The following is a 26,554-nucleotide window of genomic DNA, read 5'->3' as shown; positions in this document are numbered from 1 at the left end:
CCAATATGAAAATGTTGTAACTTGTGAGAATAATGTGAGGGCTCACAGGGGTTCTAAACACTGTGTTCAATATTAAACATATGATGTAATCGAAATGTAATTTTATTCACAATATTTTGTCAATAAAGGTATAAATGTAATTTATAGCTGCTACACCTTGTTTTATTACACATAAGTAGCTGCTACATTATGTAACAAGTACTGCCAACTAACTATTGTGATTTTTCTGATTTCTGTGGGGTAGATGTTAAAGCATACAAATTTTTTCCGTTCATTTGTATGCCCTTTCAAAAGGTCTTATTTTACTTGTCCTATATAGCATTGTAGCAGTTAACATTTCAAGTAGCTGCTACAGCGTTGTAGCAGTTAATCATGGCAGTTGCTGCTACAACGTTGCAGAAGCTAACCATTGCAGTAGTTATTTTAGCGTTGTAGCAGGTATCATAGCTCGTAGCTGCTACAACGTTGTAATAGCCAACCGTCGAGTTAGCTGCTGGATATTAGATGCTATACGTTTATCATCTGTATGTCAGTAATAGAGAGGTGGTAAGCATAACAGCAGTGAATTGCAGACATGATCAATGGCTCCCGTATCTACACACCAGGTACTGGTAGATAAGACCGCTAAACATGTTTCAACGACTAATGAATAAGATACACCTTCATTGTTATTTTTTCTATGAGGACAGTCTGTTAAATGAGCCATCATCTTGGGGATATGATCCCTTACGGGTGTCCCCTCAGTCATGGTGGTCTTCATTAAGTTTCTCATGGCCTCCTTCATGGTAGCCTGATTCTGGTATCCGAAGAGTTCCTTGAGATTGAGCATCATGTTATAGGCAGTGGGTAGGGTCTGATGTTGATGTTGCAGCACATTTGACATAGAAGCCAAAATGTAACACCGCGTCATCTCATCTGCCTTAACCCATTTCCTATGTCTGTCAATCTCCTCTTCACTAGAATCGTTATTAGGCACGCTAAGACATACCTCAAGAAGTATGAACTTATAACCTTCAGCAGTTAAGACAATGTCCAAGTTTTGTTTCCAATTAATGTAATTGGGACCAGTAAGTTTGTTTTCTTTCAATATCACAGCAAGATGATTGAAAGCCACTTGAAATCCTAAGAATCAAAAAAATATTTGGTCAAAACTTTAGAATTTAAAATAATATTGATTCCTTAAACAATATCATTTAAATTCACCAACACCTCAAAACACCGTGAATTTTGTATGCCACGATAGTGTGGATGTATACAAATTCAATCATTTGTAAGAGGGGGGTTTATCCATTAATTTTATTATCTTGTCAACCTAACTTTATGACAAATAAAATTAATAGTTGGTTTTTCTTTGGTCACACAAATAATAGCAGTGACTCCGATGGGGAGGATACTATTAAATATGCCTAAGTATATACCATTACTTGATACTTAGTCCATTAAATAGGATTGTGCCCTTTCAGATGGAGAAGATCGCACAAACCTAAATAATTTCCTATAATCATCCATAAAGGAAGTTTGATCTAGTGATCCGCAAACAAATTCATCCATGTGGAGGAAGACACTCAAAGCCAACGTGCAAGTTTGAATGCATCACTTACAAACCAGTAGTGGAGACCGTGGAATTTAAATAATTCCTCTTCCACTTAGTTCTTTAAAACGAGAAATTTTAACATGCACGCACACACAACACATATAAACAGCATAAAAGGTAATAAATATGAAAAATAATTTTCCAACTATTATGGCCTCATCCATAGCTGTCCTCCGTGTGCCACCAACCCTAGCTGCCGCCAACAGGTCATGTCATCGCGTCTATCTTGCTTCCTTTTCTACTGTGCCTCTGGTCCTCAAATAGCACCACGCCTTGCAAGGATACGATCCGCGACAAAAATAAAATTTTACATTTATCGATCCTATATTCCACAAGGGAATGTACATATAATCTAGATCGAACATAATATAAAATCCTAAAACTAATATAGCTCCTGCTGTATTTAATAATTATAATCATGCACACACATAAAATGCCCTTGACATGCCCGAGGGTCTAATCACACACAAACACAATAGGGCCATAATAGTTATCCTACCTAAATTTCAGTATGAAAAGTGTATAATTTAATTGAAAACCAAACACACAGAGGCAGAAAACTAGCTCTGATACTAATTGTCGGGTGCTACTTGGAATTCCGTTCTGTTTCCCTTGTAAAAAAATTTGTACATGTACAGAACTTTTCCTAGCAACCCATGTGTTCTTCAAAAGTTAAACTTGGATTGCAAATGAAATTTAACATTATTAATCCAAGTTCAACTCACGTGTTCTTCAAAAGTTAAACCATATTACAGAAGTTGATTAAATATCTATTTCAAGGATTGACTTCCAGGTTGTTGGCGAGGCACTCGGCCTTCTTGCTTATGGGATCATCCACCACTTCCTAGACAAAGTTTTTCAAAGAATTTGAATATTTAAACTCCTTACAGTAAACCCTAGGTTTAACTATAGAGAACTCAATTGAAGCACAAAATCGATAGCATCTTGTGTTGGTATTTCAGGATCCATACAAAGGAAAACTAAACTAGTACACCGCGGAATCAATTAACTAGTTATACCCTTGTTTGTATCTTAAAGACCTCTTGATCTTCTGCTATATTCCTCTCCTCCTCTTGGACGTCGTGTGGGTGACGATCTTCCAAGACAACACAACCCGAACCACTTCTTTGCCTTCAAGACTTTCGGGCACCAAGGGATGCTAGAATAGGGAGCCTCCTTCTCTTCTTCTTCTTCTCCAAGAAACTGGCCACAAGGATGTGAAGCCTTGATGTGTCACCGACCTTAAGGGAAGAAAGCAAAGGGAGAAGAGGAGAAAGGGGGCCGTCCACCAAGGAAAATAGAAGAGGGAACTTTAGGTTGTGTTACACCATAAGGCACCATCTACCTCTCTTTTATAATCTTTGGTGAATGCTAAAAAGGAATGTTTTAAACATAATTAAAACTTCCTTTTAATTTCAATCATGGTCGGCCAGAGCTTGGGCAATAAAAAAGGAAAAACTTTAAAATTAAAATATCTCTTTTAAATCTTTTTGTAGATAGCTATAAAAGGAAAGATTTTAAAATTAAAATTTCTCTTTTAAATCCCTTTGTGGATGGTTATAAAAGGAAAGTTTTAAAATTAAAATCTCTCTTTTAAACAATTGTAGTTGACTACAAAAAAGGAAAGATTTTAAAATTAAAATCTCTCTTTTAATTCCTTGTGGATGGCTATAAAAGGAAAGTTTTAAAATTAAAATCTCTCTTTTAAACAATTGTAGATGACTACAAAAAATGAAAGATTTTAAAATTAAAACTCTCTTTTAATTCCTTCTGGCTGGCCCCTTGCTTGGGCACCAAGCAAGGATGTGGCTGGCCCATTACTTGGGTAAGAAGTGGACTTGGTTGGATACGAGGCTTTATACATAGAGGCTACAACAGGAACCTAGAGGAGAAATTGGTTTTGGCCTCCTGATGAGCTTGAGCTTCCCGTGTTCGACCCGAACACCCAACTCAAGTTCATCAATAATAACTCATACCACTAAAGAGTTATTATTGAACTACCGCACCAATCTCATATTACATTATGAGCTCCTTCTTATCATAAGTGCATTAATCTCCCTGTATTTAAGATATCGAATGTCCATTAATTAAATGAGTTACTGACAACTCACTTAATTAATATCTAGCTCCAAGAGTAGTACCACTCAACTTCATTATCATGTTGGACTAAGTCCACCTACATGGTTTACATGAGCTCCTCAAGGGAACATCATCAACCTATATAAATAGAACAAAGTTTCCTTTTATAATCAACAACGCACTATATAAATACTATTATTTCTCAACTTATCGGGCCTATTGATTTAACAAATAAATCTCACCCTTTGATAAATTAAAGAAATAAATACTAAGTACATGTGCTTGTTATTATATTAGGATTAAGAGTATGCACATCCATAATAACAGAGGTTTTGTTATTTTATGCAGTCAATATAAAAGGAACAACCTCAAATGATCCTGCTCTATACACACATAGTGTACTAGTGTAATTTTATAGTCAAGATAAATTAGTACCAAATTACACTACAACCATTCCAATGGTTTATCCTAATCCATCTTGGTTGTGAGCTTCTATTTTTAATCTATAAGGAACTGATCATGATCTTCTGTGTGACACCACACACCATTTTATCTATAATATAAATTAAATGGACAACTTCATTTAACTAAATGCAGACATTTGACCAATGTGATTCTCATTTCAAAATAAATGTTTATACAAAAAGCTAGGCTTTTAATATACATTCTAACACAGCAGTACCTAATACACGTTGTAGCAGCTATTCTGGAGTAGCTGCTACAAAGTGTAGCAGCTAATTAGAAGTAACTACTACACAGTGTAATAACCACTCTTGACAAGCTGCTACAACGTGTAGCAGCTTCTGACGACTAGTTGCTTCAACGTGCTGCAGTTGCTTCTACAACATGTAGAACCTCATTTAATTGATCTAAATAAAAAACTGAGATTAGCTATGATCTATTATTGGTTGAAAATACAGAGTAATATCTTGTTGAGCGTAAACGAAGAAAGAGTTGTTACATCATTGTAGCAGCTAACATTTCAAGTTAGCTGCTACAAGTTGTAGCAACTACATGGAAAGTTAGCTGCTACAAGGTGTAGCAATTATTTGTCGAAGTTGCTGCTACAACATGTAGCAGCAAAGCAAAGGTGTTGCAACAACATAAATAATTTTAAATAATTTTTTAGCAAGTTGATATATAGCTATAAAAATATTTTTAGGGTTAATATCTGCTAGAAAATATAGCTACTAAAAAATGACTTACCAAGAGGTTGCTACAAGTTGTAGCAGCAACATGGAGAGTTACTACAAGGTGTAGTAGTTAACTGTCGAAGTAGCTGCTACACATTGTAGCAGCTACACGGACAGTTAGCTGCTACAAGGTGTAGCAGTTAACTGTTGAAGTAGCTGCTACACATTATAGCAGCTACACATTGTAGCAGCTACACGGACAGTTAGCTACTACAAGGTGTAGCAGTTAACTGTCGAAGTAGCTGCTATAACTTGTAGCAGCAAAGGAAAGTCCAAGTGGTTGCAGGCGTTTATAGCAAGCATTGGCCTTGCACGTCATAGCATAAATCCTTCCTTCCTTCTACGACCGCCATTCCAAGTTAGCTACTACAAGTTATAGCAGCTACAAGGATAGTTTGTTGCGAAGTAGTTGCTACAACGTTTAGAAGTGAAGCAAAGGTGCTGCATTAGTAAAAAATAATTTCAAATAATTTTTTACAAAGTTGATATACATGAACTGAAATATTTGTAGGGGTAATATCTGCTAGAAAATATGGCTACAAAAAAAAATGACTTACCAAGTGGCTGCTTCACATTTGTAGCTACTACAACGTGTAGCAGCTAACACGCAGACATGGCTATAGCCTGCAGGTGTTTATAGCCGACATCGTCCCTGCACGTTATAACATTAATCCTTCTAATATATGTATCCTATAATGGTGGGGAATAACAAATTAAAATGAAATGAATTATCATTGGGAATGGAGAGAGATGGTAAGCTCTCACAATAGCTGTGAGATTGAAGACGTCGGTGAAACTTTCTCGGCGGGAGTGCGAGGTCCGACAGATGATGAAGATGGATGGAGAGAGAGAGAGAGAGAGAGAGCGGTGAGGGAGATTTTAATTTGGGAAATTTCCCACGCAAAAGTTTTGAATAGAAGGCGGAAGGGGAGAGAGAATAAATGACATATTATTTTTTTAACGAAATCGAGTAGGCAACACCATATCTGCGCGTCGCTCACGGTCGCGTATAAAACGTCACTCAATATATATATGCGACGCTTTGTGTGCGACCGTAAGTGATGTGTAGACGTGGCATTGCCAGCTCGAGTTCCTTGCAAAAAAATATTCCATTTATTCTCTTTCCCCTTCAACCTTCTATTCAAAACATCAACGAGTGAGAGAAATTTTCCAAATTCTAAATTTCCCTTGTAGCTCTCTCTCTCTCACTCTCGCCTTTTCCTTCATCGCCATCTTCCTTCGTAACTGACTGAAGCTCCCAAAACTGTGCATCGAACACAAAGGCCTACAGCAGTTGTAAAAGCCCTCTTTCTCCATCCTCGATCTAAGCCTTTCCCCTCCATTATCTGTTATTCAGCTCTGTACAATTTGTTTTGCACCATATATATATCCTACCAAGCCCAAGCCCTAGCTGCTATGCAACTAGTTTTTTGCTTATATAATTTAAAGGTAACTTACCAATGATCAATTTCATCTGTATTTCATAACCAATGGTAATTCATTTCATTGTAAGTTGTAATTCTTGACCGTGATCCTAAAGGAATATTAGAAGGAATGAAAGATTTATGCTACAACATGCAAGGGCGACGCCTACTACAAACGCATACAGCCACTTGGACAGTTACCTGCTACAAGTTGTAGCAGCTACTTCGACAGTTAACTGCTATACCTTGTAGCAGCTAATTGTCCATGTAGGTGCTACAACGTGTAGTAGCCACTTGGTAAGACGTGTTTGTAGCAACTACATTTTATATCATATATTATTCCTAAAAATATTTTTGTTATGTATGTCAACTTAGTAAAAAATTATTTAAAATTATTTTTATTTCTGCAACGCCTTTTCTTTGCTGCTATACATTGTAGCAGTTACTTTGACAATTAACTGCTATACCTTGTAGCAGCTAACTTGGAATGTTAGATACTACAACGTTGTAGCAGCTACTTCCATAGTGATAGATGCTACAACGTAATAGCAATTACGTTCTAGAGTGGAAGTATCTGCTACAACATTGTAGCAATTAGGTTATAGAGTGGAAGTAGCTAAATCGATAGTTAGCTGCTACAACCTTATAGCAGCTAACTTAGAATTTTAGCTGTTATAATGTTATAGCAGTTCTTTCTTTGTTTACACTCAACAAGATGTTACTCTGTATTTTCAAGCAATAATAGATCATATCAATCTCAGTTTTTTATTTAGAACAATTAAATGAGCTTCTACACATTGTATCATTTAATGTATAAATAGTTAGAATCTGCTACACATTGTAGCAGCTACTGCAGCACGTTATAGCAACTAGTTGTCAGTAGCTACTACAACGTGTAGCAGCTTCTCAAGAGTAGCCACTACAATGTATAACAGTTACTATAGAATAGCTGCTATACATTGTAGTAGCTACTCCAAAATAGCTGATACAACGTGTAGTAGCTGCTGTTGATCTCCAAACAACCTTTTCTTACCAATTACCTTTTTGTAATTATTGTACAAAAATATATTGTGAAATTACCTTTTTGCCCTCATTGGCCAAAGTTTTACTCCTAAAACTCACTGTGTGACAAATATTTCGAAAGAATTTCATTGATAGTAGATCGGTGGCCCCTGGTGTCTTCATCAATCAATCTCACCATGATGACTTGTTTCTCATCTAAATCTTCACCTCCATCATAAGTATTGTGTTAGGGTTTAAAGTTTTTATTCTTCTCATTTTGTTTAGGGGTTTGAATTGTTAGGGTTTGATTCGTTTCCTAGCTTCTACAATGGTGTTTAATGATTATGTGTCTTTGGATTGAAGATTTACTTTGAGTAAATAGAGGGTTAAAAAAGTTTATCTTTGTTGTAGCAGCTAGTGTTGCGTAGCTGCTACAACATAGTTAAACCCTAACGATTTATACAACGTGGTTAAACCCCTACAGTCTCGATTGGCTTCTCATTATTGTAGCAGCTATTTAGCCCTAACTGCTACAATGTGATCAGTACCCATGTTGTAGTAGCTACTAATCACATTGTAATATCTAAGAGAAATTATAAACATTGTAATATATCATATTATGGTTAAAAAATAACAGTGTAATGTATCATATTATGGGTGAAAACTAACTCCATTGTAATAAAGCCAACTGAGTATCACTAAGATCATATATATTTGTTTGATAGAATTAAATAGAGAGCCAAAGAACTTCTGCTTCTTATGGATATCATAAGAAAGTGCATTAGAAAAGTAATTACCCTCACTTTAAGGGTTTTTTTATCATCACTACACATAAATGACCGACAGATGGAGTTGATCAATGAAAGCCTATTTGCTTGGGCAGTAGCCATGCCTGAAATTGTAAATATCCGAAGCCTTATACAAAATATGTTTGACAATTGGGACGTTGAAGCCAGATGTTTCATCTTTCATAATAAGGAGATTAACTTCACTAGGAAAGATGTTTCATTGATTCTAGGACTCCCAGACCAAGGCGATGAAGTAAATTTATAGTAGCACGCAGCCACTACCCCACTATTTCTTCAACACTTCAGTAATGTGGAGTGTATACAGAAGGAACTAAAGAACAAGATGATCAACCTCAGCAAATAACCTTCATCTGCTGAAACTGATACTCTCTTTTGCTAATTTTTAATATTATATTTCTTTGTTTGTGTTTTATTTACTACTACTAATAGTATATCTAGATTACCAGTACAATCACTAATAGATTACGTATGATTTTGCTAATTTAGGTAGTTATAATTGGTATAAGGTTGTGTATTACTATATGAGCCCACAGTTGAGGGCCATTGGTGTGATGCTTTCATAGAGGCCGAAGCCAGAGGACCTTGAGGGAAATCAAGCTCCCATGCTTAAAGGGTTCGCACATATCCTCGCTATAAGTTCTTTAATTTAATGTTAGACTCATATAATTTATGCAGAAAATTTCATATTTAACCAATTTTATGTTGGATCGTGAAGAACGCTAGAGGGGGGAGGGTGAATAGCGATCGTTGAAACTTAATTGAGTAAGCAGCGGAAACAGAAAAATAAGAATAATGCTAACACACAAAGTTTTTACTTGGTTCGGAGCATTCGTCGACTCCTACACCAAGGCTCGCACTCGTTGAGTGCTTTTGTTGGGAAATCCACTAATAGTTCATGAAAAGAGTTATAAGATTAGTACAAGAACTATAAAACTAAATTATTGACAATAAGGAAATTAAAATTGAGTCGCAGGTTGTCGAAGGTGCTTCGCAGCGTCGCAGGAGCGTCTTTGGAGTAGTGCACAATAGACCAATCGTGGTAGAAAGTTATGTACTGTGCTCCTAGTGGAAGGCTACTTATATAGGCAGTTCTGGGCGCTTGGATCCCTTCCGGGCGCTTAGACCGTGATTTTAACCCATCCAATCAGCGTGCTCCAAATTGACGTTGAGATAGATTTTAGCATTCCAGGTGCCCGGACTGAATCTGGGCGCCCGGATCCCTTCCGGGCGTCTGGACTTGATTTTTCCAGCAACTCATTTTCCTACAAGAAAAAGCTAGTCCGAGATAATAAAAATTATATTACCCTGCAAAACAAAATTAACACAATATAGCAAATAGAGTAGTAATTAGATTCTATCTCCTCAACACCAGAATCTAGTCAAGATCTCAACTTAGATTTTCGAAATAAATCTAAGTTGGATCAACGCCTACTGTTCTCTCAAACGGAGAACGCGTCCTCACCAAGTCACTCCCTCTATGTTAGATTTTTTAAAAGTTTTTAAAATAACTATTAAAAGAATTTTTAAAATGTTTTTTTAAAGTTTTTTTAAATTAATTTTTAAAATAATTTCTAAAATAATTTTTAAAGTTTTAAAAAAAATAATTTTAAAAGGAATTTTTAAAATAATTTTAAAAGGGTTTTTAAAGTTTTTAAAATAATTTTTAACATGATTTTTTAAAGTTTTTAAAAGAATTTCTAAAATGATTTTCAAAGTTTTTTAAAATAATTTTTAAAATGATTTTTTAAAGTTTTTAAAATAATTTTTTTAAAAAAAATTTAAATTATTTTTAAAGTTTTTAAAAATAATTTTTAAAATGATTTTTTAAAGTTTTAATATAATTTTTAAAATGATGTTTAAAGTTTTTAAAATACTTTTTAAAAGAATTTAAAAGAATTTTTAAATTGATTTTTAAAGTTTTTTGTTTTTTTTAAAATAATTTTTAATAGAATTTTTAAAATTATTTTTGAAAGAATTTTAATAATAATTTAAAAGAATTTTAAATGTTTATAAAATAATTTTTAAAAGAATTTTTAAAATGTTTTAAAGTTTTTAAAGAATTTTAAAATGATTTTTTAAAATAATTTTCAAAGTTTTTTGTTTTTTTAAAATAATTTTAAATGAATTTTAAAACTATTTTTGAATGAATTTTAGATAGACTTTTTTTTGAAAGAATTTAAAAGAATTTTCAAAGTTTTTAAAATAATTATTAAAATGTTTTTTAAAGTTTTTAAAAGAATTTTTAAAATTATTTTTAAAGTTGTTTTAAAATGATTTTTTTAAAGTTTTTAAAATTATTTTTAAAATTAATTTTAGAGTTTTTTTTTAAAATAATTTTTAAAATGATTTTTTTTAAGTTTTTAAAATAATTTTTAAAATGATTTTTTAATTTTTAAAAGATTTTTTGTAAGTTTTTTTTTAAAAATAATTTTCAATATAGTTTTTAAAATACTTTTTGGAATTGTTTTTTATCTTAGTTTAATTTTAATTTAATTTATTTTAATTTAATTTAGTTTAGTTTAGTTTAATTTAATTTATAATTTTGTTGTAATTTATTTTTAATTTAATTAATTTAGTTTTAATTTATTTTAATTTAGTTTTAATTTAATTTTTATTTAGTTTCAATTTATTGTTAATTTAATTTTAATTTAGTTTGATGTTAAATTTAGTTTTAATTAAATGTTAATTAAATGTTAATTTAATTTTAATTTATTTTAAATTTAATATTAATTTTAATTTAGTTTAAATTAATTTTAATTTTAATTTAGTTTAATTTTAATTTAATTTAATTTAATTTAATTTTAATTTTAATTTTAATTTAATTTTTATTGACTTGAAATTTTATTTAGTTTTACTTTAATTTTAATTTTGATTTAGTTTAAATTTAGTTTTAATTTAATTTTAATTTAACTTAATTTAAATTCTTAGTCATCTCACCCGATCTTTGTTTTCAATTAGGGAATCTTATAATTTTTTTGAGACGAGTTAAGTTCAATTTCAAGGTTTGGTTTAATCTTGTGTTAAATTCTGATTTAACTTGGGGCTCAATAAACAGGTATTTTTTGGATAAATTTCTAGACTATGGTGAGTCACCTGGGCATCATTAGAGTAATCATATCTTCGAGGTTTTTCAAATAGTCTCATCCACTGAACTTAGTACAAAACCTTGGTCTAACTAGTTTGGATCCATAAGGGATAGCTTCAGTTAGTTCCACTAAGTCAAATGCACTAGGTCTAAGTCATATCTTCTTAGGCATGCATAGACAGAGCTTCCCTAACCTACTATCATTCAAAACTTCATCAGTACCGTAGGTCAAGTTACATTGTCGAAGGTGCTTCACAGCATCGCAGGAGCATCTTTGGAGCAGTGCGCAATAAAGCAATCATGGTAGAAAGTTGTGTGCTACGCTCCTAGTGGAAGGCTGCCTATATAGGTAGTTTCGGGTGCCTGGATCCCTTCTGGGCACTTGGACCGTGACTTCAGCCCATCCAATCAGCGTGCTCCAAATTGACATTGAGATAGATTTTGTCATTCCGGGAGCCCGGATCCCTTTCAGGTGCCTGGACCTGACTTTTCCAGCAACTCATTTTCCTACAAGAAAAATTTAGTTTGAGACAATAAAAATTATATTATCCTGCAAAACAAAGTTAGCACAATATAGCAAATAGAGTAGTAATTAGATTCTGTCTCCTCGGGACTAGAATCTAGTCAAGATCTCAACTTAGATTTCTGAAATTGATCTAAGTTGGATCAACGCCTACTGTTCTCTCAAACGGAGAACACGTCCTCATCAAGTCATTCCCCTCTAGTGACTTACCTTAACTTACCGCTTTGCCAGACATTCGGTCAGCCCGTTGATCTGTCTGGACTTTGTGCCAGCTATCCGATCGACCCGTTGACCTAATTGGATTTCGTGCTAGATATCCGATCAGTCCGTCGACCTATCTGGACTTCATACCAACTATCCAGTTAGCCCGTCGACCTAGCTAACTTTCTTCCAGATATTCGGTCAGCCCGTCAACCTATCTGAAATTTTCCTGCACACTTAGTTACATCATTAGATCATAACAAACCTAACTTAACTTACTTTGTCATTCATCAAAACCTGAGTTCGACTGTTAGTACAACCTGCACCAACATTTTATTGTATTACAGGTGCGGATGTGTGAACATGTCAAAATAATAGATCTTTACAGATAACATGCCCTTCCAAGAATATACAGATAAAAGTGACCAGACTCCCATGTAGGGAAATAAAGTCTAGGATCACATAATTACCTGTTGCTAAAATATTATTGATTTAAGTCCATTGGATCTAGAGACACATCTTCTCTCAAACAAATCCCTAGAAGATGTTGTGGAGCATATAGATCAACAAATTGTTGAGAGGTTTATACAATTAGTTTCTGAGGAAAATCCTGAACAAGTTCCTGAGTAATTTCCTAAACAGGCAGTTGAAGCTAAGGAAAATCCTGAACAAGTTCTTGAGCAATTTTTTGAATAGGCAGCCGAAACTCAGGAAAATCCTGAACAAGTTCCTGAGTAATTTACTGCAGAATGTATTCAGGAGAAAGAGGCTTGTATAAAATGTCAAGCAAGGAAGGGTGAAATTGATCATTTGGAGTATGTGTGTAACACCCCACCCTCCTCACTACTGGTCTATGAGGGCGGAGCGCTACTGGACTACTAACTTTACTTAACTATCCTTGTTCACATGTTGATAGAAATTTCTAAAACTCTCGGAGAACTCAAAACATACAATTAACTAGCAGCGGAAGACTAAATGACTCATCTAATACATTCTACTCAACTCTTTGTTAATAAATTCTTATGCTAAATCCCAAGGCTTCTATAGTCCATGCATCACACATCCATCCGCACCTCCTTGTCACCTTCCTTTGCTATAACTTTTCCTTTCCTTTATCTGCAGTAAGAGGAAATGCATCTATAAGCAAAATTGCTTAGTAAGCGCTATCTAACTCACAAAACTCGAGTATACATGTAAGCTGAAAGAAATCTAGAAACTGAATGCTCATCTAATAGCAAACGAAACATAGCATACTGAAATACTAAACATGTAAGCAAATCTAAACAACATGTCAGTATATAAGAAAGCTAAACTTGCTGAATTTTAAACTTATGTGAAGCTTATTTCTTTTGTTTGAAAACTTATACTTTAATACTTCAAAATAATAATTAACTTTCTTCTTGGGCCCAGGCGTAGTACCATCTTATGCGCGTTCCCTAATAGGTTGGGGTAGCGAGCCACCAATCCTAAAAGAGCAGACCTCGGTCTACCAGGGCCAAGACCTCGGAATTGGACACCTAGATTTGTTTAACGACAACCTCGGAAGTCGGGTACTAGCCTCTTAAATAAAGTAAAATACTTGTTATCTTTTATTACTTCTAATATATAATACCTCGGCATTTTCTTTAAGCACCTTGTGTGACAAAATCCCTAAAGTCTTGACTTTGGGATCTACTTAAGGCCTTGGCCTTTCTCTTTCTTTTCTTTATCTTTCTTACACTTGTTAATACTTCTAATAAAAGAATGCTTCTTTAAAAACTAAAATGTTTAAACAAATTCTAACTTTGAAATGCATAAACAAAAATCTGCATACTATACTAATCAAAATTCTGCATACTATTCTAATCAAGGTTCTGCATTCTATGCTACACTATTTCTGCATACTATGCAAACATAAATTCTGCACTATAATACTTAACCAAACTGCACTATAATCTTTTTCTTTAAAAACTGTATTATAAGTTCCACCAAAAATCTGCACTATAAACTTTAAAGAAATCTGCACCATAAGCTCTTAAGAAATCTGCACTACAAGCTCTAAAGAAATCTGCTCTAAAGAAATCTTCATTTTAAGCTCTAAGAAATCTGCACTACAAGCTTAATTAAAATCTGCACTATAAGCTTACATAAAAATCTGCACTATAAGCTTGATTGAAATCTGCACTATAGACTTAATTAAAATCTGCACTATAAGCTTAATTAAAATATGCACTATAAGCTTACATAAAAATCTGCATTATAAGTTTAATTAAAATCTGCACTATAGGCTTAATTAAAAATCTGCACTATAAGCTTAATTAAAATCTGCAATATAAGCTCTACATAAAAATCTGCATTATAAGCTTAATTAAAATATGCACTATAGGCTTAATTCAAAATCTGCACTATAAGCGCTTCTTATGCTTTGAATTCAAGAAGAACAAAGGTCCGAAACTACTCCTACTGCAGGTGAGAAGCACTTACCTTGATTCTTGGACTCACAACCGAACAAAAAGGGCTTCTAGGACCTTGGCCGACCGCCGGAGATGATGCCCTAACTCCCTTTCGTTTTCTGCTCCAGCTCCGCCATTGTACGCAGAAGAGAAGGAGAGAATGGTTTAAGTCAAGGGAAAACAGAGCATCAACTTATCCCTTTTTATAACTTAATATTTCTGTTAACTCCTTAAATAAATTCGCTATCTTTTCTAAACAGATAAATCCAACATCAACTTATCCCTTTTATAATCCAATATTCTGTTAATTATCTTAAATAAATTCGCTACCTTTTCTAAACAGACAAATCCAACATCAACTTATCCCTTTTATAATATTCTGTTAACTATCTTAAATAAATTCTCTACCTTTTCTAAACAGACAAATCCAACATCAACTTATCCCATTTATAATATTCTGTTAACTATCTTAAATAAATTCGCTACCTTTTCTAAACAGATAAATCCAAGATCAACTTATCCCTTTTATAATCCAATATTCTGTTAACTATCTTAAATAAATTCGCTACCTTTTCTAAATAGAAAAATCCGTTTGCCCACCTGGTCAACCGGGTTTTGACCGAGTCAAAGGTCGTGGGTTCAATTCTCGGCTTGGACATTTTTTTGTCGAAACTTCCTTCGTTTAGTAAAAATACCAAACGACCTCCAAAAATTACATAAAAATACTCTAAAAATCCCTAGAATATTTCTATAGCATTTTTAAATATTTTTAAATTATTTTTAGAACTCTAATTAAGGAAATTTGGGTCGTTACAATGTGGTTGAGGGAAAGGACCGGATGATTGCCCAAATGGAGACGAGAATTAATGAGTTAATTACTCAGAATAAAATCTGTGCCAGTGATTTAGAAACTTTAATAGCTTTTAAGGACAAAATAATTGATGAAAAGGACATAATTATAGATATAAAAGATAAAATTATAGTAAAGCAAGAGAGATAAATCAAAGATCTTCAAAGTCAGTTGCTTGCCAAGGATATAGTGGCATTACTTGCTAATCGACCAATAACAAGGTCAAAGAGGAGTGCTACAAAGAGAATAACACCCCACCTGCAAAAGAGATTAAGAGAGTGCCCTTGGCCAAAAGAATTAAAAAAGTTACTTTCCAAGATGAGCATGAGACAGAGATGGCCAAGGGCAAAGGAGAGGAAAATATTGAACTTCCTATTAAAGGTCAAGAAGCCCCTATCTCATCTACTTATGTAGCTGTCACATCTTCATCATCTAAACTCTTGTATACATTTGTCAAACAAAAATCCAAAATCATGAAGGTACGATTTAGGTTAGCTAAATATTTTGTCTTTTATTCCTATATCACATATAATTACTCATGCAGAAAACTTGTCTCTATGTATTTGTTCAACAAGCAAAGTCATGATTTAAGAAAAATAATGATGATGTGATGGCAGAGACATTGTTAAAATTGAGTCAGCTAAAGTGAGTCAAATGTTTGTTGAGTTATACACTTACTATAATGTAAATATACGATGAATTATGTTAATACTTCTATTGTGAACACAAGGCTAAATTACATTGGAGTTATCTTCTTATTATATAGTCAAATAGACATTTCATATTGTTGAATAAAATCAACCATAGCTTATCTATAAGTTGATATAACACATTTAATTTCTGTAACTTCTCCAATTGTAGCAGCAATAGGCACTATTATTGTAAAAAATAATTTATGGACATGTTTTATGTTTTTTATATAGGGCTACGACAAAGGAAATATGATCCAACAGAATGATTTTATTGTATATGTCATCTTTCATGTATGTTTTTGATTAGGCTATAGGCACATATGATGAATACATAAATGCATATTTTGCAATCATTACAGAGGAAGCCAAAACCTCTGGCATTCCATATTGGTCATCTATATTTTGTGCTATTGGTTTTGTTGTGAGCATAACACCAACTCCTACTGCTAAGTTTTTTATTCTCCATATATTCCTCTGACAATGTTTGTGTGCATACACAGGATTTATTTGAAATGGTGTCTTATGAGGTATTTAGTCTATCAACAAGCACTGACAACGACAAGCCAATTAGATATATATTCTGTCCATTAAATAATACAGACAATCACTAGCACCTACTGATCATAGACCTCCAAGAAGCTCACTATATACATTATAACTCCCTGGGAGCCTTAGAACTCTACACATCCAAGTTTCAAAGTTCTGTAAGTACCTACCATGTTGAAGAAATCATTATGTATTGAAATGCACAGGATTTTGTTTTGGTTACAAACTTCATCCTAATGTAGGTGGATTTTTTTTTTTTAAATATGGATCCATCTTACTATGATATGTGGTATCTAGGGGTACATTCCTTAATGTCAAGAGACTTTAACGTATCTATAATCCCGGGTCTAACACAAGTAAAATTGTAAGTATAAGTTTATCCATATTTTTTATACATCTCCATATTTTTGGTTACAATTTGATTATTAATAGTGTGAAATCAACTCTATCTTTTAGGTTAGATTATGCGTATTTTGTTATGCGATACTATGAGAGTTTAATGTATTGAAGACCAACAAATTTTGGACAAGTTGAAATTATAGGTGCAGCGGAGGTCGGAAAGAGGGGGGTGAATTGCTTAAAACAAAAATAAAATATACCCTCCTCGGATTTCAACTCAATAAATAGCAACTATACAAATAAAACAGGAAAGTAAAGTAAAACAGAATTTAACCTGGTTATAATCAAGGAGGTTGTTAATCCAGGGCGATGAAAAGCTCCACTAGCAGAATCTCCTTTACTGTAGGCGGAGAAGCCTTTTTACACTTAGAATGCTCACTTAGTTGCTAGGAATTGATTACAAGTTGGATGCTTGAGTTGTTGTTTAATTCCTAGCTCCAGGGGCCTTTAAATAGCCTCTGGAAATTCTATCCCGAGGGTCCAAGGCGCCTCCAACAAGGTCCAAGCCGCCTCCAGCTCGGTGAGTGGATAGAATTCTATCCGGTGCTCGAACGGTCATTCTGACCTGGCTCAAGGCGCCTTCAACAAGCAATGAAGGCGCCTTCAATGTTTAAGGCGCCTTCAAGTTCCTGCTACAGTATTTTCCAACATCTTGTGACTCCTTTTCTTCTTCGCTTTGGCTTCCGAAGCTCCGTTCTTTTGGGTGATTGCGGCCAACCGGAATAGGGCTCACCCGAACCCAATTCCCGGCCTTCCTCGAGCAGTCTTCCTCCCCGTCTTAACACCCCTCGAACGCTGCGCACGTTCTTCTCGCCCACCGGTGTACTCTTCCGTATCTCACTCGTCCTTCGGACGCACCGAGCCCGTCGGCTCCCTTCCCGTGCCGTCCTTCTCGCTAGCTGCATCTTCCGCTCGACTTCCTGCGTTCCTAAGCTCCTGCACACTTAGGCACAGAGATTAAACACAAAGCAGGACCTAACCAACTTGGTTGATCACATCAAAATTATCATGGGGTCCAACAGAAATGTGAGAATATAGTTTTCATGTTGGTTATAAAATTTTTACTAGCAAACACTGGATTACTGACAAGGTGGTGCTGTAAAATTATTGTAAAGTTGATTACAATTTAAATTATCCCATCAATTTTGCCTAGGTGGTGTAAATATTTGTAAAACTGCTGTAAATATCTTGCCAAGCTACTACAGGGTGTAGCAGCTAATATCAAGTAGCTGCTACATGTTGTAATAGTCAATCAGCAATAGCTGCTATTGTAACGCCCGCCCTCCCTGCTACCCTAAGGGACGGGGCTACGATACTCTACGTATAAATTTTTCTTTTTAAAACAGCGGAAGACTTAAAATAATTTTCATAGTTTTAATAAAACTTTTCTTTTAAATTTCTTTTGAACTATACTATCACATGGCATCAAAATCATAACATCAAATCCAGTGGAACCATAATGTCAAGCCACACATGTTTAGGTATCACAAGTCATAAAATACCAATGCATAGTTCTTTAAGAAACTTTAAGCAGGTTCTTATTTATTTGGTTGCCTAGCCACTGCCACACACATCTTCATTGCCCCTCTTGCTGCTCCTTTAACTCATCCAACTTTTTCCTTTATCTGTGGTACAAGGAAAGTAAGCTATGAGCACTCATGGCTCAGTAAGTTCCTTTCCTACTCACTAAAACCAACAATCAGCACATAATCAAGAATGCATCAACAAGTCATAATCTCAACTAATCATGGCATAACATAGCATTCTATTCAAACATATCATGCATCATAATATAATCACAACTAGTCATAGCATATCAAGCATCACCATGGCCGAAACATATACATAGTGCATTACATAAAACATAGTTAGACATGACATAACAAACAAGTATCATGGTATATCAAAGCATGGCCGAAACATGTATATCAAAGCATCATACTATGGCCGAAACATGTACATCAAGGCATCATCATATCCATGGCCGAAATTTATATATCAAGCATCAACAAATCCATGGCCGAAACATGTCTATAAGGTATAGCATGAACATAACATAATCATACCTTATCATGGCATATCATAATCAAGAACATAACATGAAACATAGCATAATCATAAGGTGTATGCAATATGATTTTGGAAAACATGTATCCGAAAAAACATGTGTATGTCTCATGATCTTTAAAACCATTTTCTTTTACATATATACTTGAAAATAATCTCAACATAAGGGGGATCCCGGCTATGTACCACTTACATATTGCGCGCAACCTTGTAGGTCCAAGGTAGCAAGTCTTGAACCCTACGAGGCAAACATACTAGGCCCTTAGTCCTAGGGGCACTTAGGAGCCCATCCCTAACGAGGTCCTTAGTCCCCGGGGCGCTTATGGAGCCCACCCTTGGTACAAGCCACTCACATATAAAGTAAAATACATGTCATACATATCATGTATCATAAAAGCATGCATCACTTAGGCACACATCATATCATAAAAGTATGCATCACTTAGGCATACATCATGTCATAAAAGTATGCATCACTTAGGCATACATCATATCATAAAGGTATGCATCACTTAGGCATACATCATGTCATAAAGGTATGCATCGCTTAGGCATACATCACTTCATAAAAGTATGCATCACTTAGGCATACATTACAGCATCAAATCATGCATTTTTAACCACATATCATAACATAAAGCATGCATTCTTTTAAACACTTAGCATATCATCAAAGCATGCATATATTAACCACATATCACATTCTAAAGCACGCACATTTTTAAGCACTTAACATATCATCAAAGCATGCATATATTAACCACATATCACATTTTAAAGCATGCACATTTTTAAGCACTTAACATATCATCAAAGCATGCATATATTAACCACATATCACATTTTAAAGCATTCACATTTTTAAGCACTTAACATATCATCAAGGCATGCATATATATTAACCACATATCACATTTTAAAGCATGCACATTTTTAAGCACTTAACATATCATCAAAGCATGCATATATTAACCACATATCACATTTTAAAGCATGCACATTTTTAAGCACTTAACATATCATCAAAGCATGCATATATTAACCCCATATCACATTTTAAAGCATGCACATTTTTAAGCACTTAACATATCATCAAGGCATGCATATATTAACCACATATCACATTTTAAAGCATGCACATTTTTAAGCACTTAACATATCATCAAGGCATGCATTTTTAACCACATAGCATATCATAAAACATGCATGTCTCTAAGCACATATCATATCATAAAAGCATGCATATTTCTTAAGCACATATCATATCATGAAAGCATGCATATCTCATATCATAAGTCATAAATCACAAGCATACATATTAAGCATAAAGGTGTATCTTGTGAATATCCTATCATAGGAAACATGGTATCATATTTATCTTGGTTTTAAGCTTCCTAAACCCTTGTGGCCGAAACCCTTTAGAGCTCAATTTAGGTTAAACACAACCTCCAAGCATGTGGCACCTAAATTATCATCATAACATTTTCATAGGAAGCATTATAAACATGATTAACTTAATTTCTAAGTTCCTCAAGTCCCTAATTTCATATGGCCGAAACCTTAAGGTGTGAAACAAGGTTCCATATGACATAAAAGCATGGACAATTTTAAATCATATTTATAACATTTTTTTACCAAGGAACAAGGTAAACACATTTGACACATTTGCATTAGTTCCTAAGTTCTTTAAGCCCTTAACATATGTCATGGCCGAAATTTAACAAGTTCTCATTAGGGCTACAAACAAGCATACAAGCATGTGAACTTGGACTAACATTATGTATAAATTCATACAAGGCATCATACAATAGTTATGGCCGAAACATACCCTAGCATCATTTTAGGTCACAAAACAACATATAGCAATTGAACCTTGACTTTCTACCTATCATATTTCATGTAGAGTGACATGAGCATATTTAATTTTAAGTCCTAGGGTTTCTAGGGCATCTAAACCTTCATGACCGAAACATTCAAGGGTTCATTTAGGTCATGGAAAAATCATACAAGCATGTGAAACAATCAACACATTATCCTATTTTCATAAGAAGTACTTTTAACACATTTGGTTTCATTTCTAAGGCCTCTAGGTCTTTTAAACCCTATTTGGCCGAAACTCACAGAATATAAACTTGCTTCAAATAGCCTAAAAGCATGAGAATTTATACAAGTTTCATAGCATGTATAAAGACAAGTATAATGAGTATACATATGAATTGTGTCTTAGGCTTTCTAGGTTTCTTTTTCTCTTTTTCTTTTATTTTTTTCTCATGGCCGAAACCTACCATTCTTTAGCTAGGTTCTTAAGTGGCCTAAAGCATGAAAAACCTAAGTAAGTTTCATGGCAAAAGTTACTAAAAACATATATACAAATTGGTTCATGAATAAGCTAGGACCCCTTGTGGTCATACATGTTATATGTCATGCAACTAATTTTTCTACACCCTAATTAAGCATGAGGGCATTAAACAACTTTCATATCTAAATAGTACAGAGGTCTTGAGCATATTAAAATTTTGTTTAAGCTTTTCTAAGCTATCCATCTCATCATGGCCGAAAAACCCTAAGAAGGAGTTCATGAAATTCTAGCAATATTCAAGCATACAAATCCTTTAAGATCTTTGTATTCTATCACATGAGCATGGTTATTTAAATTTAAAGGTGTTCCTAACCCTAAACCATTTCTTGGCCGAAACATATAAGAGGTTTTATTTTAGTTTCAAATATCTTTTAAGCAAGAAAACTAATACAAGATCCTTAATATTTCATAGGGAGAATCTTGTACTAATTTGGTAAAACAATAATTTCCCTAGCCTTCTTAAAATATTTTTGGCCGAAATTCTAGGGTTAAGTACCCCACTGATCAAGTATCATATAGGTATAAAAACATGAAGAAAAACCCTTCTACATAGCATAGAAAATCTATCATGAAATGAAGACTAGTTTTAAACATCACTAGATTTTGAAAGCTCTTCTTGGCCGAATTTTCTTAAACTTGTTTCTAGGTTTTAAAATCCTCATAAAATCCAAAAAGCACATAAAAGCCTTGTACCACAGGTGAGGGGAAGCTTACATCCTTTTTCGCTTGTGGATCTAAGGTATGAAGAAGAAGAAGTAGCCTCTTCTTCTAGTTCCTTTCCCTTGATTCCTTTGCTAAGTCCTCCTTGTATCTTAGGTTTTCTTAGGAGAAAACCTTGGCTTGGGGCTGAAGATGGAGGAGAGGGGACTGTGGTTTCGGTGAGGGAGAGGAGAGAATGAGAAAAAATGAGAGAAAATAGAATTTTCCCTTTACATATTCTCTTTTATGTTAAGGGGGAAGAGGTAGCAAACTTAGTTTTTGCTTTCCTTCTCCCTTAGCCTCTTTTTTTTTCTATTTTATTTTTATTTTTATTTATTTATTTATCCTCATCATTCATGGTGAAATAAGGGGGAATGAATCCCCTTAATCCCTCTTTAAATTTTCGGCAAAATCAAAGAGGAAGAGGGAGAGAAAGGGAGGAAGGCAATTTGCCTTTCTCTTGCTCTTTTCTTATTTTCTTTTGGTTAGCTTTTACTCTTACCTTTATCATAAGTTTCCCTCTTTTGCTATCAATATCTTCTCTCTATCCCAATTGGTTTCTACTAATTAATTCTATGAATTATCATATAAGAGGTTCAAGGTTCAATCCTTGACCTCTCCCTATTTTTATTTTTTTTTATTTCCTTTTTGGTTCAACTCACTTCCTATTATTTTCTAAGGAAAAATCCCACATTCATATATTTATCCTACAAGCTTAGTGGGTATTACAGCTATAACGTGTAGCAGCCAATCGATAGTAGTGTAGGTGCAGTGGAGGCCGACAAGAGGGGGTGAATTGCCTGCAAATAAAGATTATACCCTCTTCAAACTTTCAACTCAAAAATAGCAACAATAAAATAAAACAATTAAACAGAAAGAAATAGAGAAGACCCAGAATTAACTTGGTTACAACCAAGACGGTTGTTAATCCAAGGCGATGAAAAGCGCAGTAAGAAAAACTCCTTCTCTAAAGGTGGAGAAGCCTTTTACACACTTAGAAAGCTCAACAGTTGCTAGGAAATCTAATACTGAGTTGAATTCATATTTCTTAGCTCCAGGGGCCTTTATATAGCTCCTGGAAGTTCTATCCCGAGGGTCCAAGGTGCCTCCAACAAGGTTCAAGGCGCCTCCAGCTTGGTCAGCGGATAAAATTTTATCCGCAGCGTAAACGGTCAAATCTGACCTGTTGAAGGCACCTTCATCAAGCTTGAAGGCGCCTTCATGTTGAGGGCGCCTTCATGCTTCATGAAGGCGCCTTCAAGCTAGTTTTCCAGCTTGTGCTTCTTTTCCAGCTCCATTGCGTTGCCTTCCGATGCTCCGATAGTTTGGGTGATTCGGCCAACCGAAATAGGGCTCACCCGAACCTAATTTCCGGCCTTCCTCGAGCAGCCTTCCTCCCCAGCTTAACGTCCCTCGAACGCCGCACACATTCTTCTCGCCCACCGGTGTACTCTTTCGCAGCTCTCTGTCCTTCGGACGCACCGAGCCCGTCGGCTCCCTTCCCGTGCCGTCCTTCTCGCTAGCTGCATCTTCCGCTCTACTTCCTGCGCTCCTAAGCTCCTGCACACTCAGACATAGGGATTAAACACAAAGTAGGACCTAACCAACTTGGTTGATCACATCAAAACACCCACGGGGTCCAACAATCTCTCCCTTTTTGATGTGCATCAACCCATGTTCAAGTTAGGGTAAAAATAGACAAAAAGTAATTTTAAAGAAAACTACTAAAATAACATGTTAAGCATAAATTTGCAATAAATAAAATTGCAACTCGGTTTAGGAAAATGAAAAATTTTAATTTTTCATTTTTCTAACTCCCCCTAAACTTGTACCTTTTTCTCTCCCCCTTTGATCACAGCAAAAACGGGGTAAAAATAATATTTAGCAAATTCTTAAGTCAGAAAAATTTCTAAGTAAAATGAATTTTCCAAAAAATAATTTTAAGTAAACTTTAGAATTTTTTAAAAAAATTTCTAAGTGAACTGACTTTTTGAATAAAAAAATTCTAAGCAAGAATGAATTTTTAGAATTTTCCAAGAAAATGTTTAAAACCAACTTTCAAAGCATTATTCTATTTTAATTTTAATGCTTTTACCAGAAAGTTAATTAAATATTTCATTTCTATATTTAGCTTCCAGTTAGAGGCGAGGCACTAGACCTTCTTGATTATTGGAGCAACAACCACTTTCTAGTCAAAGCCGCATAAGGAAATTTTCTGTTTAATTTTCTTCTCTGGAAAGCGCTAAGTCTAATTAATATTTCAATTTAAATCAAAATTCTCTATGATTTTTATATTTCCATTTTATCTTCTCATAATTTCTCAAATCACAGTTTTTTTATAATTATAGCGAAAAATACTGAGCATGCAAAAAATTGAATATTTTCTATTGTTAGTTTGTCGAAATCTATTAATTGACAAATTGTGTCTTTTAACTCAATATTCTTTAATAGTTTTTCAGTTTTTAATTCAAAATATTCTTTCGACATAATAATTCGTAATTCACAAAAATCTTTCGGCAATATTTCAATTGAATCAATTAATTTGCCAAGAGGTGGAGGCCATACCTGACTTACCTTGTCGGTGTTTGATTCTCCCCCTGTTGAGTTGTTTTCTTCCGAACATTCTCCCCCTTCATCGATGCTCATTTGTGATGAGAATTCTAGGTCTTTAAGTTAGAGTTTGGTTTCTTTTTCTGTCTCGACACTTACCTCGATTTCAGACTCTTCTGACGTCGGATAAGTGCCCATCAAGGAGTCGAATTCAACTTCAATTGGTTCTTCGTGGAGTTTTAAGAACTTTTCCTAAAGTTCTTTTGCACTTCGGTAGTTGCCAATTCTATCGAGATCTTCATCTGGCAGTACGCTTAGGAGGTGAAATTCAGCTCGAGCGTTTGCTATAGACTCGTCACGTTGCTTATTGTTCCAGAGGTGTATCTCAAGTTCTTCTCCATTCGTTGTCTTTGGTGCTTCATATCCAAATTTCATTATTGATAAAATATTAAAATCTGTGTTAAGATATACCTCCATTTGTTGTTTCCACGTCGCGAAGTCTCCGTCGAACTTCAGGGGATCAATGCTTGTTTCGGCCATCGTCTTGATCTTCATGCTTCAGTCGGCGGTTAGTCTTTCTGAGGCAGTCAGGCTCTGATACCAATTGTAGGTGCAGCGGAGGCCGGCAAGAGGGGGGTGAATTGCCTGCAAATAAAGATTATACCCTCCTCAAACTTTCAACTCAAAAATAGCAACAATAAAATAAAATAATTAAGCAGAAAGAAATAGAGAAGACCTGGAATTAACTTGGTTACAACCAAGACGGTGTTAATCCAAGGCGATGAAAAGCGCAATAAGAAAAACTCCTCTAAAGGCGGGGAAGCCTTTTACACACTTAGAAAGCTCAACAGTTGCTAGGAAATCTAATACTGAGTTGAATTCATATTTCCTAGCTCCAAGGGCCTTTATATAGCTCCTGGAAGTTCTATCCTGAGTCTCTAAGGCGCCTCCAACAAGGTTCAAGACGCCTCTAGCTCGGTCAGCGGATAAAATTTTATCCGCAGCGCAAACGGTCAAATCTGACTTGTTGAAGGCGCCTTCATCAATCTTGAAGGCGCCTTCATGTTGAGGGCGCCTTCATGCTTCATGAAGGCGCCTTCAAGCTGGTTTTCTAGCTTGTACTTCTTTTCCAGCTCCATTGCGTTGGCTTCCGATGCTCCGATAGTTTGGGTGATTCGGCCAACCAAAATAGGGCTCACCCGAACCCAATTTTTAACCTTCCTCGAGCAGCCTTCCTCCCCGGCTTAACGTCCCTCGAACGCCGCACACATTCTTCTCACCCACCGGTGTACTCTTCCGCATCTCTCTCGTCCTTTGGACGCATCGAGCCTGTCGGCTCCCTTCCCGTGCCGTCCTTCTCGCTAGTTGCGTCTTCCGCTCGACTTCCTGCGCTCCTGCGCTCCTGCACACTCAGACACAGGGATTAAACACAAAGCAGGACCTAACCAACTTGGTTGATCACATCAAAATACCCAAGGGGTCCAACAAGTAGTTGCTAAAAGGATAAATAAAAGTTGGATTAATTTATTATAAATTACCTATAAATGTATTGTCAAGCTGGCTAGTGCACATTGTAGCAGTGAGTCAATTGTTGCCGATACAAGTGCCTGCAGCCACTTGGATAGTTAGTTGCTACAACTTGTAGCAGCTACTTCGATAATAATTGCTACACCTTGTAGTAGCTAACTATCCATATATGTGTTGCAATGTGTAGCTGCAACTTGGTAAGTCATTTTTATAGCAACTACATTTTCTACCAGATATTACCCCTAAAAATATTTTTGTTATGTATATCAACTTGGTAAAAAATATTTAAATAATCGACATTAGCTACTACAACGTTGTAGCAGGTAATCAACAGTAGCTACTACACTTAGTAGCAACTACAACATAAAATAGCTACTATAGAGTAACAACTACACGTTGTAGCAGCTAATTGCCAGTTGCTGATACTGATAGATCGAATGGGTGCGATAGAGGGGGGGGGGTGAATATCGTGCCTTTTTAAAAACTTCTCTTTTCCTTTGAAATCAAAGTCGTGCACAGCGGA

This window comes from Zingiber officinale, chromosome 5A (genome assembly GCF_018446385.1).
Source record: "Zingiber officinale cultivar Zhangliang chromosome 5A, Zo_v1.1, whole genome shotgun sequence".
Classification (NCBI taxonomy): domain Eukaryota; kingdom Viridiplantae; phylum Streptophyta; class Magnoliopsida; order Zingiberales; family Zingiberaceae; genus Zingiber; species Zingiber officinale.
This window is presented reverse-complemented; position numbering follows the sequence as displayed.